We start from the raw sequence: 13,776 nt of genomic DNA, 5'->3' as shown, positions 1-13,776 counted from the left end.
ACCTTAATAATCGCCCCAGCTGCTGAAGAACGACGATTTTGCGACGTTACGTAAGCGTTCGAGGTCCGCGAATCAATTTAACCATTCAAATTTAATCGTCGACAAATTTGTCGTTCTGTATCGTAAGAAAAGGATATATACAATACTTTTCAAGGGAAGATGAGTTCATTTTGATTTAAAGTGCTGGTGTAGAACCACGTTAAGTATTACGTGCAGCTAGGATTTGAGAAAACATTTTAATACTTGCATTTGCAGAGTTACCCGTTACTGTGATCGATTTTATTTTCTCAAATTTGTGATTAGAAATTATCTTCACCATTATCTTTTTGTCTTCGATAGAAGTTGTGAATATAAAGCATTGCTACGTGAGATTCAAAGAAAATCGTTTACGTATCGCTAACAATATTACAAAAAAAGAATTCGGTTAGACGAAAAAGAAGTAATGCTTGAAACATATAAATATAGTATGGTAAAACAAAAGATCTCGGAAACAGAAGTAGGAGAGAAAATTTAATTCAAAAGCGATTCTGGTTATAAAATATGATATACAATTCTAGATATAAAAAGCTGTGAAGGCACTTCATAATTTAATAATTCAACTTGAACAAAACATCTTTAACAAATTTGTTTAGAATTGGATGTTACAGTATTGTTTTATTTTTATTATCACTTGCCAAGACAATTACCTCCCTTAACCAAGTCTAGACTTGTAATGATAAATTGTACAACAAAAACGACGTCGGAAACAATGAGCTTCGAGACATTTTTGCACTTTTTATTTTGTAGAGTTAACTAAATGTACGAATAAACGAGTGACTCGAAGCTTTAATATAGATATAAATATAAATACGAAACTTTAACTGAACTCATTTTTATTCCTCATCAAATAATTGTAAAACGAAGTGGAATCATTTTTAGAATCCAATATCCAATACAATTCAATATCTTTACTTTATAATTCTAAAAAGGTTACCTCTGGCTTCGAAGAGAAACCTGGGAGTGAGTTATTTTATCACTTTAAAAATAGTACACGTCCCCTGTTAAAAGAGTACGCTTAGTAATTCCACCCACGAAGGCCAGAAAAATCATTTTCACGCTGGCAATGTATCCTGTGCTGACGGTCAGATTTTTTGGACCATGAACTTAATTTGTCAGATGATTGATTGCTCGCAATATTTTATTTCGAGCTAAGTTCCCGAAGAGTAACGTATGTAGGTTAGTGGGTTACGTATACCTGGATGGTTAAACCCCTCATACCTTGGTGCAGTGTATACATTATTTCTTTTTAAATCGATATGATCGTAGGATTTTCTAAAATAGAACGCATTTTTTGTTTGTTTGTTAAGCAGACATTAAATTGAAACGTCAGTATCCACTTCACGAGAAACATACTTTTCCAATCGAAGAAAATCCGACGATCTTACCGAAAGTGTTACGATTATATGTATATTAATTATAGGGAACCCTGTCTATTCTCATAAATATATGTACATATTAACGACCCCTTTAACGCACTTGATGGATACTAATATCCTGATGAAGTACTAACTGTATCGATAAATTGATTTTATTCCTCCTCCCTCTGATTATGAAGATATAGGTACTATATGTATAATATGTACTTCATATGTACTACATTATACTATATGTACAATTCAACAGTCTCCTGAAATGCACAAGTTTCTGTACGATAAATGGACAGTAACATGATCCGGGATCGGATGATACAATCCGTTGCTAATGCAACGATCAAACTTTTTTTTATTATTACGTCTCGTTTGGGATTCTAGGTCCAACGAAGGAAAATGGGAAGAGTCCCAATATTCTGAGCCTATTAAAAAATACTTGTACTTTGAATTTCGAATAACCCAGCTCTGAGGTAAAGTAGTCACCTCAGAATACTCATATAAAAAATGACAACGTCGCAACTTTGTTGATCATGCTATTTTTGAGTATAAAAATTGCGACACATGTACTAAGAAACGTTCTTGCAAATATTCTAAAACATACTACTAGAATATTTTTCGTTTGTCCTCAAAAAATTCATAAGTATGCTCCTTTGTTCGGCTCGTCCTAGGTAAGCTTTATAAGAAACAGATTTAGGCTCAAAGAGACCGAAAAGAAGAGTTGGAAGCTCAAAACGAAGGATATGAAGAAGAAAAAGGATTGCTATATGGTTCTGGAATCATTGATTAACCAGCAAGTAGTTTAAATCAATTCATTACTGCCTTCAACTTTCTGATTTTTGTGTTTCCTTTTCCAAACGCGTTTTTCTCGACTTTTCTTTGAGTCTATGTATATACTAGCTCAAAAACCTCTAAACCAATCTTCCTCAAAATTGATGGTTTCTTTATGTAATTAGACTCTACATGAATCTAAATTTGAAATAATATCATCGTTTAAAGTATTTTTTTATTACAAAAGAAGTTACGAAGAAGTGACAAGAAATCACGTTCTTTTGTTTAAACACCTCTAAAAATGCAATTTGCAATTTTTTAGAGGGTATGTCGGATTCATATAGAAGAAAGACATGCCACTAAAGTAAATTTGAGAGTCTATTGGTTTCAGATGAAAACTGTGGCCTTCAGAATGTACACAAACAACAACTTTTCATGGTGACCACGCATGAGTGACAGTTGATATTTTCTGAGGAAATACCAAAAAGAAACAATATTTATTTGAACATATGTATATAGTGTTTTCAATGTTTCGATAAATTATACGTATTCCTTTCTTGAGAAGAAAATTCATACATCTAGAAAAATGACGTCCTAAACCTATTTTAAATTGCTTTCTTTCGAGCCAAAAAATTGATTTGTTTTTACAGAACCTTATAGTGCTATCTATGTATAATACAATCCTTGAAAAACAATTGTACAAAATTGTACAAAATCTCAAATAAAAATTCATGAAATTGCCGAAGTTATAGAGCTCGAAGTGTCGATCTGTTTTCGAGAGGTCCCGTACATTTCCTTCAAGAAATACACTCGAAACTTTAAGCGACCAGATAGCCTAGGATGCATAGTTCTCGGCGACAGGTAGCATATTTGGCAGAATCCAGTTCCCGAGGAGTATCCCCGATTTATCAGCATTTAATTCCACGGTCCACCCGAGTCGGAGAGATGGCCTATGAGGGCTCGAATATTGTAAAAGCGAAGAGTAATTCCGTCGCGTCGTTCATCACTGCCACCGGCACGCCTGCCGTTTCGCGAAATACAGGAACAAAAGGACACGCGATAGAGAAGCAAAATCGACCATTAATCACTCATTCGTTCGCTGTTCTTTTTGTTTCCTCCGCATCGCGCGCCTACCCGCGTTTTGCCATTCGTCGATACGACAGACGGAAAATCGCGCAATGTTTGCCCCGGGAGCTTTTTCGTAGCGTTTGTTTCATCTCACGGCCTGTACACGACCACTGCGAACGGAAATAACTGCGTTTACACCGCAAACGTCAGCCGAAATCGTCAAATTCGACTTAAGCGAGTCAACACGAATTTGTTGAAAATTTGTAATAGCATTTTCAATGCATCTTTCGATTTTGATAAAAGAATTGAATCCACTTTTAATGAACTCGTAATATCGTTTCTTAGTACAATGATATTTTCATATTTTGTACCCTCTAAAAAGTGGGTATACACATATTTTCGGTTTGATACAATCTTTAATTATGTTTATACTATACAAACTAGTACTACGTGAATAACAAATAATTTTAGTAGCAGAGTATATAGATAATTTCTATGCAATAAACCTGGACGGTTCACACTCAAAAATTGATTTCCGTGATACGTGGACAATAATTCATGAAATTAATATATTATACAATTTATGCACTGAATAAAGTAATTATTAGATGGAAGTTGTGCTCCTTGCATTTCTCTAATATTCGTGCATCGAAAATGTCGGTTGGCAATGGGTTAATCTATTTCGAATATAAAACAAGGCTGGCGGGAACAATTACGCTCCAATGGCGGGGAGGCGAGGAGGGCCCCAAAGAGAACTCGATTGTTGATTCGACTGTTTGTAATTACTCGCGGGAAAAAGGAACGGGGAAAAGCATTAAATAATGGCTCTCGGAGAAGACGAGAATAACGTCGAACAGCATTCACGAACTGGACCAACACACGCCTGCCTAGGGAACAATAATAATCCATCTTTGAGGAGGGGGCGAGGAAAGGGGGATTGCGGAGGAAAAAGCGACGCGAAGGCAACGAGAAGAGAATCACGGAAGACCCTTCGCCATCCACGATAAGTTGGTGTATTCCCGATATTTTGCAAGCAATTTTCGATAAAATGTTACTCAAAGATAATCCAAGCAGTTTTAAATGAAGAAAAAATTGATTGACAATGGTTAATTATTTACCAAAATGAATAAATTCTATAGTCGATTTTGATTCTTCGATTACAGAGTACTACAATATTATTTTAGATACTACCTTTAGGTAAGGTAAGAGAGAACGTGAAAGGCGCAAGAAAAAGCGACTCGAAGGCAACGAGAAGAGAATTACGACGAAACGCCCCTCATCATCCATGATGCATCCGGATTGAGAAACGCTAAGGAGTGTCGCCGAAGTACGATGACTGTTATTGCTCGCCTCGACCTACCTACGTCGAAACGTGTCTCCGGCGCGCGTTTTTTTCGCGCGTCGAATAAAATACAAACTCGAGGCATTCTCATTTGCTATTTCGAAACCAGGCGCTAAACGACGCTCGCTCTCGTCAAGACTACGCGTCGCGGGAGAGCAAATCTTGACCACGATTGCGGACGGGGAAGGAAACGAAATCAAGGTTCGCTATTAACTTCTACACCAAACTAGTCTCAATGAGAAGAATTACCCCTCTTGCTGTTTTCTATTTAAATTCTATTCGTTTCTCTATTCAATATTAACCCTTTGTGCTCGAGGCATTTTTCTACAGAATCATATTCAGTTCATTTTTATAATAAATTTCTGTGAAACCAAAAACTCTACTTCGAAGAAAAACATCTACGAACGTTCATGACTCGATGTATTATTATTTCAATTAATAATTAGTTGTGTCCTGATGTAAGTGAATTTGAAATTGTACGTTCACAAAATCACTTTTAAATTACATATGTCGCCCAAAAGGCGACACCCGAGCGCAAAGGGGTAAGTCCATTAATCTTTTGACCGCGGGACGATTTTTGCTGGAAATTCTGAGAGCCGTACAAGTGTGAATTCTAAAGAAAGTATCAGCTTATAGGGAATGATAAGACGGAACTTTTTTATATTTATAGTTTATTTATTCGACGTTTAGTTTAAAAAATTAAAATTAAAAACTTAAAATACCTTTTTCCTGAGATCTTGTAGTGGTATGACCCTGTTGCTGCTGTTTTAAAGAAAATACAACAACAGTCGAACAATCGAATTAAACAAAAGCATCACCTTATAGAGAATAACAAAACGAAACTTTTCTGTATTTACAGTTTATTCATACGACGTTTAGTTTCAGAGATAAAAAAATGAAAAGAAGACCTTTTGCCTGAAATTCAATTTTCGCAACGAATGTGTAACTATTCATTTTTTATTTTCGAAACTAAGCATCCTATGAATAAACTGTAAATTTAAAAAAGTTTCGTTTCATTATCACCTATGAGCTGATATTTTTTAGAAATTGATTTAACGAATATAAACATTTCTCTGAGCCCATACGACGTTTCGTTCCAAAAATAAAAATTAAAAACTTAAAAGATCATTTCGCTGAGATCTTGTAGTGGTTTAATCCTGTTGCTGTTGTTTTAAGGGAAGGAAATAGCAGTCGAACGATCGAATTTAAAACTACATCGATTCGATACCACGCGTTATGCTGTACAGAGTGGACCCAGGTTTAGAGCTCCATCGAGATCTCCTCGGATCGGACTGCATCGACGTTTATTAATCGCTCACCGTGACGGGAAGATCTATAAAATCGCGCGTCAGCGTATTCTGTAAAAAGCAACCACGACGAGAGGAAAGCAAGCGCCGGTAGCCGAGAGAACCGCGAAGGAGTGTCTCGATAGGCCGATAACTGTTGTTGACCGAGCCGATCGACTTAATAACAGTTCCCGGAGGCAGGAAGACCGAGCAGGGAAGAAGAGAGGCCTAGAGAAGAGCGGATACACCCGTTATGCGATGACATCAGGCGCGTAGACGTCTGCGTGGGCACCAGGTGCCTCTTCTTAATATTCTTCTATAGGCCAACGATTAACGCAGATGCGTCGTTAGGATACCTTCATTGTTCGTGGTGGAGACTCCATAAAATATCGCGTCTGTCTTCCAATCTGAGTTTCGTAACGGTTAGAATACCACGACTGCCTTACTATACACGTTCTTGGTAACTTGTTAACATACCTGTTAATTATTAAAGTATATAACTTTGGCGTTTTTGAGTATTTAATGGGCTTCATTACTTTGCTTCGATTTTACTTCTTATATGCAGAGTCTTTCGTTGAGAGGTTTTATTCTAAATTCTTAAAAAAACATCTATTTTTTTAATTTTAATATCTTTATTCTAACTCAAAGTGCAAACCTGTGACGCATGGAGAAACTTTTTCCGTCTTTCAAAGTATTTCTCGCCATTCACCACCTAATTCAATTATTAATTAAAATAATAGTAATTTATTACCAAATGTCTTAAGAAAACGATTTCTTTTAAAAATTGTCCTCTATGAATTTATGAAGCGTCGTGTGCCTATTTTCTATTAAAATATTCTGATTACAGAACAGCTGATGTGCCTTCTATAGCTCATTTGTTAACTAAAGAGGGATGTAGGGATGTAGGAATGTCTTTCAGTGAGATTTGTGATTGTCATTGAACACTTTCAACAGTGCGAGCGCCATATAAGGCGCAGCAAATTCCTATGTAAATACATAGTTGCATATATGAATTATCTATTACGTCCGATGAATGTGGAAGATGCATTGCAACATAAAACTCAGAGGGGAAGTCACCTTGAACCCGAAAAAATCATAGCTATATTCAACAATTTTTTATCGAAAACAATCGACTTCAAGGAACATTTATTTACTGGCGATTATTGAACATGTATTGAATAATACAAAAATAACTTTCACTTGTATTTTTTTTGTATGAAACTAGCAATACTGTGAGGGGTGATTAGTAGACTGCGGATCTTTATGCAAAATAAAATCTTCGCGAACGTGAAAAATTGAACCTAAATAGGAATTCATTTTATTCTGCAAATCGTTACTTTCACTCTTTTTTATATTCTTGCATGTTGTTTGCATTTTGTAATTCCTTGCACGTTCAAATTTCCTATAAATGCATAAAGATCCGTAGTCTAGTGATTAGATATATAAAAAAAATGGCTATCTTTATGAATTACAACATTTCAAAAATATTTCCAGAAAATGCTAAGTTGATCCGACTAAAAATAACGAAGTTATTAATTTCAATATAAAATATGGCCACGTGTATATTCGATAACTGCGTTACTTTTTAAAAATGGAAATGCATATTGTTGATTATATAGATCGAATCCTTTCGCCATTCTACGTAAAAAAGTATTCGGGTAAAGTCGTAAATGATTAAACAATCTATATATTATAACAATCTTCTACAAAAGAATGCAACTCTCGGATGCGATTGCACTTATAAAATTCACCCCTTTAACATGTTCCTCTAAATGCACTGATAACGAAATTGTGTCTTGTCACACTTACTTGGCCCACCCTGTACATATATCAACCGAATACAGAAAAAAACATTCGCGAATAATTGGACCGTTTATTTTGAAAGTGGTGTGAGTTCATTTTCTCTTGTTTCGAGAAAATTAAAAGTTAACATATCTGTTAATTAAAAAATTTAGGCAAATTATATGAAGACTGGCTGTGTTTCTACTGTTTTATCAATGTGAAATTTGATTATATAAATTTGTTTTAGGCGTATTTTACTAAACTGATGTATTCTTACGGGCTGCAAATGGACTTACACCACTTTCAAAATAAACGGTCCAATTTTTTGTTCAACCACTCAAGTATCTGTTACCCCTTAAGTGATAAATAAAACGAATAGAAAAGGAGAAGGTAGAAAGGGTGAAGTAGAGGAACGTTCTTAGGTATGAGATAGAAGAAGACGATGGAAAGTGGAATCGTAGGCGTGCATGAGGAAATCTCCGGGAAGAGAGAGACCGGGTTAGTTTTTGTTCGCGGCTCTTTTCGCGGCGACGCGAAGAATAGGTATCGAGAACGGGATTGCGGAGGATGGAGGATCCCTTTTGTGCGCACGGCTGTGATTAATAGCGGCACAATAGCCGCGTGCCGTGGGATATAATCGTACGCAACGCACACGAACGGATCGGTTTATAATGCCGTTAATGCCGCGGCACGCTGCGATTCCGTAAAAATCAATATCGAAGACGCGCCTCGCTCTCGTGACACCGCGCTTGTAATCTTCTATGGATACCTCTACGCCGAACAAGGCGATCCTGGATTATACGAGTTTACTGTTCCGCATTGATAAACTGTGGAATATATGTGACGGGCACGCGTAATTCTCGGGCCGTAAACTGGCTTCGGAAATTTCTGCACGTACCTAGCGCGTCGAGCTAGCTCTGCCATGCGTGTACGTGAAATTGAGATTGAAATGGGGCTGGGGCCATGTGAATAATTTGGTATTTGAATGTTTCGTAGGTATTCGGATAGCTGAGCGTTCGAACGCTATTGGACGAATATTACTAATCGAATATCGTTGATGGAATGATTAATCGCATTGTGTTTCGTGTTTTTTGATCCGCTATAAATGTAGGAATCATTGCGTTGATACGTACAGTTAATTGACCATGGGAAGCAATTACTGTGAAACGCTTGAAACTTAAAATAAAAATTTTTAAATTTGGGATTGGAATATTATTGCTCGAATATTATTAATGGAATGATAAATCATATTGTATTTTATTTTCTTTGCTCCTCCATACCTATGTAAATAATTGGGACAGTATTTACAGTTATTTCGCCTTGAGCATAATCATGGTGAAACAGATGAAATTTTGTATATTAATTCTATGCTTGAGTCATTTAATATGCATATTATTGATATTGGTTAATGAAATATTAAAATTGTATTTAATTTATTATTGATTCATGCTTCATATGCTTAATTTCATTTCATTATGAATATAATTTATTTTATTAAAATCCTCAGTATTTTATAAATGAGTATAATCCATAATTATGCAATTGATCCGCAATATCTATCAATCTTGTACCAATGTTATCGTTATATTTCAATGGAAAATCGAATATTATGAATAACTATTCTAGTAGTCATCTCCATGCCATAGTATGTAAAGTAACTTAAAAATTAACGTACTCGTATATTCCAGAATCCTTGAAGCGGTTAAATTATTCCTGATAAATGTGTAGCGAGTTTGTCATGTACGCGTTCTTTTCCTTTGAAACTGACCAGGCATTGCGAATAACAGAAAGAATTTCATATTTTCATAATTTGCTAAAAATTCGAGTATATTAACAAACATTTTATAAACAATGAATGTGAGTGTCATCGATTATGTCTAGAATATATACAATGCAAACAAGTAGTATTTGTTTAATTTACACAATTAACATGGAAAAAGAAAATCGACATTCGATCAAAGTCTGATTATAATTAAAACGTCTTCGTCCCATTTTTTAACTGACTTCGAAAAGGAGGAGGTTACTTAATTCGACATGTATATTTTTGTTTTCAACGATAATTTCGAGTATTACAAAAGTTCAAATACTACTTACAACGTTTCCAAACATACTGATGATTTTAATCCATTCCATAAACAGTTTGTTGAACAGGCTTCCTTTTTCCCTGTTAATTATATAAATAATATGAACAATTAACAAGAGAAAAATATATAATATGTATAACTAAATGCATATTATATAAATATATTAATTCCACAAATACCACTTTTAAACATTGCATCTATTCCAGAGATACTCGAGTACGTACACAAATTCAATATTTATATAAAATTACTTAACGTATTAAAGTTTCACGAAGTTAAGTCTGAAATTGTTTGGTACACGAATATACTTGTCACACTCACTGTACTCGGCGGCTGTCCATTAGATATCTTAATGATGAAAACTATGCGCGTAGCTACAGCGAATCGAAACGTTCGTTGCTATCCGCGATCAGGGGAGGAGGGATGCCAGCGTTAATTGCAAGACAAGGGGTAGAAACAAGCCCAGCGATTCTCCCTCATGGGAGTCGAGGGAACGAGGAAACGGATTACAGAGCAGAGCGCGGTGCTCCCTTCGTTTCCGGGTTCGGGAAGCGGAAAATTAAGATGATTACCTATGAAATGAAGCGGCGCCCGATATTAAGCCCCGCTGCGAATTTTCCTTAATGGCCGCGCGAAACGGTCATTAGCGATCGTTAGTTACCCATCCGGTTGTCCGCGATTCGATTGGAATACGGCCGCGGTAACGAGTAATCGCAATCACGCCGATGAAATCTTGTAACTTGTAACCGCTCCGCAGCTAATCTCGATCCAGATTTCGATCTTTCGACATCGTTAACGTCGCTCGCCGGAATAGCAATCGCGCTAAACTAACGCAAGCATTCGTACAACGTACGTCGAGCCACGGAAGAATTCTACAGCGACTGCTAACTGTGAACTTACGTGATACGTTTCCCTACGAAGTCTTTGGAAAAAATGTAACGAAAGAATTATAGCGTGCTTGGGACTGTCAAGGATCTACGCACATCTATTCCTTTATTTATAAGATCGGTTCCTCAAATGTTAGTAGATTGCGGACCTTTATGTATTTCTAGGAAATTTGAATGTGCAAGAACGTACAAAATTGCAAGCAATATGCAAGAATATAAAAAAGATTAAAAATAAAGTTCATATGATAATATTGGCAGGATAAAATAAATTCCTATTTAGGTTCAATTTTTGTAGACACGTTCGCGAAGATTTTATTTTGCATAAAGATACCCAGTCTAAATATTAGCATAAATCGAAATCATGGCTTTTTGTATGGGAAACTGTGTAAACCGAGGAAATGCATATGATTTAGTAAGATATTTAATTAAATTCATTTATTTCAACGTAAAATAAGGTATAATATAAATAGAAAACAGAAATTATCATTCTTCGATGAACCATAGTCTCTAAACAAAAATCTCAAATTAGTTTATGCGTGTCTTCGGTAATTTTACCAACAATACCAACAAAAAAAGAAACAGAACATTCACTTTTTATAATAACACACAGAAGAAGTTATTGCACAGTAGAAGTTTATGCATTCATTGCAACTGGAAACATGAAAAAATGTATGAGATGTGCTTAAATTCAAATATGTATAAAATATCAATAACAAAATATATTCTACAACATTTGGAGGACAAACGTACTTTAATTTACGTTCTTGTTCCTCATTTGTATATATAAAAATATGAATTTGTATGAAAATTTGCAGTCCAATAATAATAAATGAACCTGTTTCGCCAGTTTCACTATTTTCATTCTCTTCCTGTATGAAAAGTCTCAAAAGCTACTAAACCTCTTGTGCAGTAAAGTTGAGGAATCTTAAGCGAACGGTATCGACAAAGTCGAGCTGTTAGAAAGGTCGCTGGATCGCGCTGCCTTGCGTTTACCTAGGCCTACGTCCTCCAGAGGAACCTGGTGAACCATGACAAGTTGCTATCTGCGGGATTCTCGACACGCTTTCAATGTTGGTCGGGACAAGACGCGTTTAAACTTAGACGTTTTGTTGCATTGTTCAGCAGCTAGTTCTATTTGCGAGCGCATACAACGTTCAGATGCATGGAAGATCACCGAGAATCCTCGACTGTTTAGCTCAATACAGCTCGTGTGTATCTTGATTAGGACGGATTAATCATACAAAGTGGAGACTTGTTGAAGCATCAGATAGAAAATCAATGTGCTATTTCTGAGATATAAAATATGTTCAACTTCATATTTTGTATCATTTATGTCGTTAAAATTGATTTTGAAAAATTGGTGTTGATTTAATGAAAATATTACTGAAAGGAGAGGAAAAATACAAAGGAGCCTGGCTATGTAAAGGTGGAAGTCGAAGGAGATTTCTGCCAATACCTCTTGCATATCAATATTAAATATTGTCGCTGTGAATGCGTAATCTTTACTTGTAGTTTCTCCTATTTCTTCAGGGCAAAATATGTTCAACTTCAAATTTTGTATCATTTATGTCGGCAAGATTGATTTTGATGAATTGAAGACATACATTTGAAGAATATAATAATGTTCATAAACATTATTTATATATAATAATTAGACTGCGGATCTTTATGCATTTATAGGAAACTTGAATATGCAAGAACCTACAAAATGCAAACAATATACAACAATATAAAAAAGATTGAAAGTAAGGTTCGTGTTACAATATTTGCAAAATAAAATAAATTCCAATTTAGGTTCAATTTTTGTAGACACGTTCGCCAAGATTTTATTTTGCATAAAGATCCGCGGTCTAGTAATGACCATCGTTTAGAAAAATTGCTACTTGCAGAAGTTTTCTCGAAAGCATGATTATTTGTAACCTGCGCCGAAAGTTATTTACGAATAAAAACCAATACAATATTTATTATTTATTCCATGGTTAAAATCCCGTGTGCGGTTCTCGCAGTGAAATATTATAAGCACCTCGTTGAACACGATTTTATTTTAAAATACTTTCGACCAAGCACAGCGAACCGACCGCAGGAAGCGGAAGCGCCTATGCGACACCGTCGAGCCGGAAGCGACGGTTAACCGACCGTCAAGCCCTTCCCATTCTTCGCGTATGAAAAATGATGGGGGCGTATTGGCGGAGTGTCTCTTAATAATGGACCAAATGGGTTTCATCGCGTTGCACCTCTGAAAATATTGTGGAAAACCGTCGGTTCGGAACGTCCGTCAATAAAAAGGCGTGGTTCATCGTGGATTTCTCGCCAACTGCAATTTTGCTTATGGTTCTACACGAACAAATCCAACCATGGTGATCGATTCCCTCGTTATTACGCACGCGACAAGCTGTCATTACGACCGGAATTACACGAATTATTGCGTGTCTGCATGATCGAGCAGTTCTTTTTACTTTCCTTCAAATGTCGCGTCGACCTCTGGTCATTAGCCACTGTATTTTATATGATTGTTTTTACTGTTAGATGTTAATCGAGGTATGTGCATTTTTAAGGAGCAGAATTTTTGTTTACGTTTTCTCGGGCACTTTTGTGATTCTAATATACAGCGAATTTAATTCGAATATTAACTAGGCAAATACTTTGGGTATTGATTAAGTATGTGGATACTTGTGATATCTGAAGAGTCTGATGTGGATTATAAATTAAGTTTGTAGGTCTATTAGAAGTTTTTACTTTTGAAATTTTGATCGGAATAAATTTCTAACAGGCGTGTAATGGCAATATTGAATAGTAGTATTCAAAGAATAGTATTTTAAAAATAATATTTAAATAGTAATATTAAAAAATAATATTCGAATAGCAATGTACACAATATAATATTAAGATAGTAATATTCTAAAAATAATATCGAAACAGCAATATTAAGAAACAATATTCGAATAATAATGTTCACAAAATAATATTAGAATAGTAATAATCAAGAAGTGATATTCTAAAAGTAATATTGAAATAGCAATATTGAAAAACAATATTCGAATAGCAATATACACAAAACAATATGAAGATAGTAATATCCTAAAAGTAATATTGAAATAGCAATATTAAAAAACAATATTCGAATAGCAACGTACACAAAAAAATATTAAG

The 13,776-nt window shown here is 35.3% G+C and overlaps 1 protein-coding gene across 4 annotated transcripts in view; it reads right to left on the bottom strand.

Moving 5' to 3' along the window:
- Positions 1-13,776, bottom strand: part of LOC128889465 (serine/threonine-protein kinase 25) — a 240,027-nt gene that overhangs the window by 24,821 nt on the left and 201,430 nt on the right. The window lies entirely within an intron of this gene.

The sequence above is a fragment of the Hylaeus anthracinus genome, unplaced genomic scaffold (assembly GCF_026225885.1).
Source record: "Hylaeus anthracinus isolate JK02 unplaced genomic scaffold, UHH_iyHylAnth1.0_haploid 11997, whole genome shotgun sequence".
Classification (NCBI taxonomy): Eukaryota; Metazoa; Arthropoda; class Insecta; order Hymenoptera; family Colletidae; genus Hylaeus; species Hylaeus anthracinus.
Note: the sequence above shows the minus strand (reverse complement) of the source record. Positions and strands in the feature narration are given on the sequence as shown.